Source organism: Eurytemora carolleeae, unplaced genomic scaffold (genome assembly GCF_000591075.1).
Source record: "Eurytemora carolleeae unplaced genomic scaffold, Eaff_2.0 scaffold1625, whole genome shotgun sequence".
NCBI lineage: Eukaryota > Metazoa > Arthropoda > Copepoda > Calanoida > Temoridae > Eurytemora > Eurytemora carolleeae.
In genome coordinates this window covers 12,094-21,098 of record NW_019402089.1, presented here as the reverse complement: position 1 = coordinate 21,098, position 9,005 = coordinate 12,094, and the positions used below count along the sequence as shown (strand labels likewise).

At 31.5% G+C, this 9,005-nt stretch overlaps 1 long non-coding RNA gene across 1 annotated transcript; it reads right to left on the bottom strand.

The window, feature by feature from the left end:
* Positions 1–3,270: 3,270 nt before the first annotated feature.
* Positions 3,271–5,057, bottom strand: LOC111717810 (uncharacterized). Its single transcript, XR_002768921.1, has 2 exons — positions 4,968–5,057; positions 3,271–3,774 (listed from the first exon to the last, which is right to left on the bottom strand). It is a non-coding gene; the product is annotated as an uncharacterized LOC111717810 (long non-coding RNA).
* Positions 5,058–9,005: the final 3,948 nt, after the last annotated feature.

The following is a 9,005-nucleotide window of genomic DNA, read 5'->3' as shown; positions in this document are numbered from 1 at the left end:
TATCTAGAAATCTATCTATCTGTCTGTATATCTATCAATCAATTTATATAATCTATCTATCTATCAATCTATCTATCTATCAATCTATTAATATAATCTATCTATCTATCTATCAATCTATTAATATAATCTATCTATTTATCTATCTATCTATCTATCTATCTATCTATCTATCTATCTATCTATCTATTTATATAATCTATCTATCTATCTATCTATCTATCTAATTATCTATATATCTATCTATCTATCTATCTATCCATCTATCTATCTATCTATCTATCCATCTATCCATCTATCCATCTATCCATCTATCCATATATCTATCTATCTTTATGTCCATCTATCTAACTATCCATCCATCTATCTATCTATCTATCTATATATCTATCTATCCATCTATCCTTCTATCTATCTTTCCATCCATACATCTATCAATTTATGTCCATCTATCTTACTATCCATCCATAAATCTATCTATCTATCTATCTATCTTACTATCTGTATGTCCATCTATCTTACTATCCATCCATAAATCTATCTATCTATCTATCTATCTATCTATCTATCTATCTATCTATCTATCTATCTATCTATCTATCTATCTATCTATCTATCTATCTATCTATCTATCTATCTATCTATCTATCTATCTATATATCTATCTGATAATGCTGAGTTTGTCTCACACTGATACAAATCTTGATACTCAGCACTCTTAGTCTCATTCCTTCCTACATCTATCTATCCATCTATCTATCCATCTATCTATCCATCTATATATCCCTCTATCTTTCTATCTATCTCTCCGTCTATGTATCTATTTATCCGTCTCTATCTATCTATTTATCCGTCTATCTATCGATTTATCTATCTTTCTATTTACTCGTCTAACTATCTACCCACATATTCATTTTTACGTCTATCATATTGATCATATTGGTCCATCTTTTGTAAAAATAAACCACATTTCACCATCATCGATGATTTAGTTCAATCATAAAATATGTGTTGATAATATAAGTAAATTTTTAATAGGAGAAAAACAATTGTGATTAATATTATAAAAATCTTTTCAAAATTTAGATTTTATGTTACACTGAAGATCGGTCATACAAGAAAAAAAACGCTACACTCATAAACGCTACATGGATGAAACGCTACCACATAAAACGCTACCACATAAAACGCTACACTCATAAAACGCTACACTCATAAAACACTACCAGATAAAACGCTAGTAAAGGAAAAACGCTACTCTATCAAAATATTATAATATTAAGAGTTAATTTTTGATTAGCTTATAAATTATCTTTTTAAGATTATTTCTCAAGTTTGCCAGAGGGGGAAGGGTTTCAGATCCGTACTGCATGCAGTATTTAAATTGTAGTTAGGGTGAGTTGGATAGGGATTAAATTCATCTGAAATATTATTTCAATACTGAATCAGTTTTATCTTAACCAGCATCATGATATATTATATCTTAATTATAATTTTGCAATTATCCAGGGTTTTCTCAATTGCATCTTTCATGCATTATTTGATTAGATATCAAGATCAGGTTTAGGACATCTCAATTTTGCATCTCATTTAGATATTCATTCGTCAATAGTTCTCAACCTAATTGAAATAATTGAGAAAGAAAGGGCAGAGGATAAAGATACTTTTGACTGGTTAGAAATTATGTGAAATAATTGAGTACATGGAATTGAAATTTGTTTATAAATCTTTTCAAATTTAGTATGACGAGACATCATTTACATTGCCTTCGGCACATTTTATAAAGCAGCATTGTCTGATAAGATAAGATCAGATTTAAGAGAGACAGATTCTGATAAGATAAGATCAGATTTAAGAGAGACAGATTCTGATAAGATAAGATCAGATTTAAGAGAGACAGATTCTGATAAGATGAGATCAGATTTAAGAGAGACAGATTCTGATAAGATAAGATCAGATTTAAGAGAGACAGATTCTGATAAGATGAGATCAGATTTAAGAGAGACAGATTCTGATAAGATGAGATCAGATTTAAGAGAGACAGATTCTGATAAGATAAGATCAGATTTAAGAGAGACAGATTCTGACCCCCTGAAACTTTTCTGGTATGAAGACCATAAGTTTTCTATTTGGCATTTATATCAATCAATTGTGACTCTGAAGGATTCTTTAATTCTCAAACATTATTGAAAACAAAATTTATTCTCTTCGTTCTCTCACCCTAGTCATAGTTTAACCACAAGAAGGACTCTGGGCACGGGCAGCCGTAGTACATTTGAATTTCCGAGCCGGGTCAACCTTTCCGGTCTGAGTTTGTACTGTACCGCACGGACATTGGCTTAATCAATGAATGTAAGGCAAGGAAAGTCATTTCAGTGGTGTACGAATTTTTTGTACTGCAGTGTACTGTCTTTGGGCTCTAATGTAAACACAAGAGTAGGGGTGTCACAGCCTGACATGGGATCCATCTTTCAAATAAAAAATCAATGATATATTCTGGTCATAGGAATTTATAACATAAATTATCAAAATTAAAAAAAAAAAACTTTAAGTTATTCAATTGTAATATTTTACTAAGGTTGTGGAAAAACTTCTGCATTTTTAATTATTTAACAATGAGACCCAATACATGTACAAATTGGATCACACCGTCTTCTTTGTTGAAAAAAATTTCAAGAACAGAAATATAAAATATATTATGGTCGTTTTTGGGGAAGGAATGGTTCAATTCGTTCAATACTTAAAAGGAAAGCATCGATGAAAATGATTGTTTTAGGCTTCACTTTACGGTGGTAGGCGATTTTATCAATATCATGAAGACAACTTTCGATTTTAATTTTGATTTATATCCAGCTTTTAAACAGCATGGATACACAAAAACAAAAAATTAAACAAGTTTAACTAAAGTTTCTAGTAGCTTTGTTCTTCAAAAAAGCTTCTTAACAATACAAACTTAAATAAAAAGTAGTCTATAGAGGACGTGAGTCAGACTCTAATAAAACGCATAAATAACTTCCAGTATATATATTTCTTATAACTTATTACTAGAGGGTTCAGAACTAGAGTCAATATCGATATCGCACGTGTAGGCTGTAGAGATGATATCAGTACTAATGCCCCGTATCCGTTCTATCTCATTCTGTTGAATCTTGTGGAACTAGTTTAACGCGGCCAGGCATCGTCTTCCACAAGTCTTTATTTTATTAATATAATCGCCTACCAACATATAGTGATACTATACTGAAGAAAATAAAACAATGAAGGCATTACATTTAGACAAATTTATTCAAAAAATAAACTCAGCTTTTTGCTTCAAATTTCTTACACAATTGGTTTTGTGTTTTTCCTTGAGCTGAGAGTTCAAAACTCTTAAACGTTGAAAAAAGCGTATTTTAACAAAAAGGTCCACTACGAGTTTTGGCCAGTTCTGGTCTATCTTCAGAATGGCCTCTGTAGTTCTCCCCATAGGATCTGGTTGCCTACATATATTTTCACCGTGTAACCTGACAAAAACTTCTTCATAATGGTGAATACTTTTCACAAGCTCCTTGCTTGGGGAATACAGTGATCCCCGGTTTTAAGATTAATCCAGCTACTGGTTGTGGTTTCAGATATGAGGCCTTCAACTTTGTTACACAATTTCTTGGCAATATATTACTTTGATCCATCTTTCCTTCAGCCTTGTAGGAATCCTGTGGAAGGATTCCCCATATAAATCAGGAATACAGTTCTTTACAGCACATACCCTCTTGATATTTATTGGCTTCCTTTGCTCTGTAATTAGTGGAATATTAATTGTAAAAAAGGGTGAAGGAAAATCATTTATGAGGATATATTATGCATTAGACACAAAATGTAATCAAGTATACAATGAGTGTATTAGACACAAAATGTATTTGAATATACAATTAATGTATTAGACACAAAATGTATTTAAATATACAATGAATCTATTATACACAAAATGTATTCAAATATACAATGAATTTACTAGACAGAAAATGTATTTAAATATACAATGCATCTATTAAACACAAAACGTATTTAAATATGCAATGAATGTATTAGACAGAAAATATATTTAAATATACAATTGAATCTATTAAGACAGAAAATGTATTCAAATATGCAATGAATCTATCAGACACAAAATGTATTCAAATATGCAATGAGTGTATTAGACACAAAATGTATTCAAATAAACAATGAATGTATTAGACACAAAATGTATTTAAATATATAATGCATCTATTAGACACAAAATGTATTTAAATATGCAATGAATGTATTAGACAGAAAATGTATTTAAATATACAATGAATCTGTTAGACACAAAATGTATTCAAATATGCAATGAGTGTATTAGACACAAAATGTATTCAAATAAACAATGAATGTATTAGGCACAAAATGTATTGAAATATATAATAGATGTAAGAGACAAATGTATTGAAGTATATAATGAATGTAAGAGACAAATGTATTTAAATATATAATGAATGTAAGAGACAAATGTATTCAAATATATAATGAATGTAAGAGACAAATGTATTCAAATATATAATAAATGTAAGAGACAAATTGAAATAAATGTAATAGACAAATGTATTAAAATAAATGTAATAGACAAATGTATTTAAATATATAATGAATGTAATGGACAAATGTATTGAAATAAATAATGAATGTAAGAGACAAATGTATTGAAATAAACGTAATAGACAAATGTATTGAAATATATAATGAATGTAAGAGACAAATGTATTCAAACATATAATAAATGGAAGAGGGAGAAGTAATGATCAAAAGGCATCATTATTATAATTAAGAAAAAGCCCCAAAACCAAAGAAATTTTACAATTAAACGGAGGAGAAAACTTGAATTTGCACAGAAAAATCAAAGAATGAGATGATGAGCATGAAAATTTAAAAGATTGGACGATTGATAATTTTTTTTAATCACTTACCCTCCAAAAAAATGTTTTCACAGACAGTACTGAGGAGAAGTAAATTCTCCATTGACCCCCCCTCCTCGAATACTGAACGAACACTGATGCATCTATTATTGTTTACAAATTCCGGTCAGAGAGAACTGGTTTCAATATGTACACAGAGTATACACAACCGCAATTGACTTTCCTTGCCTTACATTCTTGGGCTTAATTAAGTAGACAATCAACAGGACTAGCCGGTGCAACAAGGTTGACGTGGTCAGACTTTATGCTTCATATGTGTTGAATTTACTTTTACTAAAGAGGCAGAGGTGGTTGTGGCCGTGGGTTCCATAAATTCTGATATTCCTGATACCCCAGTATGTAATAGTTATTCTGTATTTTTAACGTTCAAGAAAATGCTACTAAAAAACTAAAACATGGTTTTTATGCTGATGAAAGTTTGTCTAAACAAGACAGGATCGAACTGTCATCTGTAATACAACATTCTGAAAGTTTTAATGACATTACTCATCCTGGCTACATTTCTACAATAATATGTCATCTGTGTCAAACATTGTGTTAAAAGAAAGGGTGGATACAAAAGATGTATATGCAGAAGATATATTCACATCAAATGTGCAATGTTGATAAAGTTCATGTGAGCTAACAACTTTATGTAAGTTCTTTCCATATTTTATATTTCTACAATGATATGACTATATTTGCCAATTTTATAAAAATATCTTTGCATCATATTGACAATTTTAAAAACCTTTATGAATAAATATGTAAATTAAGATATTTTTATGTTTAATTTATAAGTTTAGTTGGTTTATTCGATAAAAATGTGAAAAATAACTTATAAACATGCAAATATAAAAATGATAAGAGTAGAGTTTTTTCTTTATTATAGCGTTTTATCTATGTAGCGTTTTATGAGTTTAGCATTTTTATACTGATCCGATGATCAAAGTCTATTTATCACATATATGTTCTGATGATCAAGGTCTATTTTATCACATATATGTTCTGATGATCAAGGGTCTATTTTATCACATATATGTTCTGATGATCAAGGGTCTATTTTATCACATATATGTTCTGATGATCAAGGGTCTATTTTATCACATGATCAAGGGTCTATTTTATCACATATATGTTCTGATGATCAAGGGTTAAGTTTTATGATCCTATGATTCTATGTCCACTGTCCAGTTTGTCTCACACTGATAAGAGATCTTTATACAAACATCCCTCAGCACTTAATACTCAGTGCAGTCTCTTGGTTTCATCCTGCTCTATCTATCTAACTATCTATTTATCTATCTATCTATCAATCTATATATCTACCTATCTATTTATCTATATAAGACTCCATGGGAACGTCCTAGAGTCCTTGTTTGAACCCCTGGGAGGATCCTACAGTCCTGTATATAAAGTCCTTGTTTGAACCCCTGGGAGGATCTTACAGTCTTGTATCTTGTTTGAACATCTGGGAGGATCCTGCAGTCCTGTTTATAAAGTCCTTGTTTGAACCTCTGGGAGAATCCTACAGTCCTGTATATAAAGTCCTTGTTTAAACCTCTGGGAGTACCCTACAGTCCTGTATATAAAGTCCTTGTTTGAACCCCTGGGAGGATCTTACAGTCCTGTATACAAAGTCCTTGTTTGTACCTCTGGGAGGATCCTGCAGTCCTGTTTATAAAGTCCTTGTTTGAACCTCTGGGAGAATCCTACAGTCCTGTATATAAAGTCCTTGTTTGAACCCCTGGGAGGATCTTACAGTCCTGTATATAAAGTCCTTTTTGAACCTCTGGGAGGATCCTGCAGTCCTGTATATAAAGTCCTTTTTGAACCTCTGGGAGGATCCTGCAGTCCTGTTTATAAAGTCCTTGTTTGAACCTCTGGGAGAATCCTACAGTCCTGTTTATAAAGTCCTTGTTTAAACCTCTGGGAGGATCCTACAGTCCTGTAAATAAAGTTCTTGTTTGAACCTCTGAGAGGATCCTACAGTCCTGTATATAAAGTCCTTGTTTGAACCTCTGGGAGGATCCTACAGTGCTGTATATAAAGTCCTTGTTTGAACCTCTGGGAGGATCCTACAGTCCTGTAAATAAAGTCGTTGTTTAAACCTATGGGAGGATCCTAAAGTCCTGTAAATAAAGTCCTTGTTTGAACCTCTGGGAGGATCCTACAGTCCTAGTTTGAACCTCTGGGAGGATCCTACAGTCCTGTAAATAAAGTCCTTGTTTTGAATCTCTGGGAGAATCCTACAGTCTTGTAAATAAAATCCTTGTTTGAACCTCTGGGAGGATCCTACAGTCCTGTAAATAAAGTCCTTGTTTGAACCCCTGGGAACAATCGGTTTGATGATGAATAATCACTTTATTATTATATTATTTGTATGTTTTAATTCTATCTAATTCATCTTTATTTTTAATATCATTGGTTGGTAACTTGGTAATATTTGTATGTTTTGATTCTATCTAATTCATCTTGATTTATAATATCATTGGTTGGTAACTTGGTAATATTTGTATGTTTTGATTCTATCTAATTCATCTTGATTTATAATATCAGTGAATGGTAATATATGTATGTTTTGATTCTATCTAATTCATCTTTATTTACAATATCAGTGAATGGTAATATTTGTATGTTTGATTCTATCTAATTCATCTTGATTTCTAATATCATTGAACGGTAATATTTGTTGGCTATTATTCATCTTATTTATCCTTTATCATTGGTTGGTAATATTTGTATGTTATGATTCTACAGGGTGTCCCACGAAACATGACAATTGGTGAATAATTTAAGATGTCTTCTTCCATAATTACTTAAGTTGTTTAATACCAAAGAGAATTATAAGAATATTTAATGGTAGTCATATTATAGTAAAATTGATTTCAAAGTAAATTATATTTTAGTAAAAGATTTTATTGAACGAAAAACGTCATGTCATGTTTCGTGGGACACCCTGTATCTAATTCTCCCACCGACATCATTATCAGATAGATCAAATATTTGTAATGTCTAAATAATCGATTCTGACAGTTCATCATTTGGAACACGAAAATAAAGACACATTCAGACATTCGCACAGACGAGAGGAAATCTGTCTAAAAGACGCTGGACAGACCTTTATTGATTAGAAATACTTGTCAGGATTAAGATTGTTCATTCCGTTGAAAGATATTTATGGGTTTAAGTCTGCAGATCCCAATCATTATTAGTCACACCTAATCTAATCAGTCCAGTACACAGGGATCAGCCGTCTCTACACTATGCGTTAAGGTCTCTTTTCTGCTTTCTACAGTCTACACTATGCGTTAAGGTATCTTTTCTGATGTCTCTACATTGTGCGTTAAAGTCTCTTCCAACCAACACTATGCGTTAAGGATTCGTTTCGAATCTACCATCAGTTTATTTCTTGTTTAAGTTCCAAAATAGCATGTGTATATTCAATCTTCTGCGTAATTTTTCAATCATTCTATTTCCTTTTTTAATCTTATTTTTTTTATTAAATTAGCCGTAATTTCATGTAATGTGTCTTTTTTATATTATTATCAGCAAATGTCGGATGTGCTTGTCGTTTTTTTTTTCCTTGTCGAACAATGCATTTATAAACGTTTGGTCTCTAGTTTTCTATCTATAAAAGAGAGCCAACTAAATCTAACATATTTAGAGAATAATGAGCCCTGAAGACCACCCTATTTTCATCACTTTGAAGGTTAATGGATGGGAGATAAATCGTCCTTTCCCCATTCTGACCCCTTAGACCCTACCCCCGGTTATTTTGCCCTCCCCCATATTAGAGTTGACAGATAATTTCCTTTATTATTCAAATATCTTCATATTATTTATCATAAATCTTTTTGACAGGCTAATCCTGGAATACAAGGTGCATAGTGTACATTATGACGTGTAGATTTTGATTCCATTTTCTATTCCTCATTCTGTCTTGTTCCTCTTCCTTCAAATTTGCTCAGTCCTTCCAATCTTCTGTTTTTATTCTCAAATCCATCATTCTCTTCCCCGCAATCCCAGCCTTCTACAAACTTCTTTCCT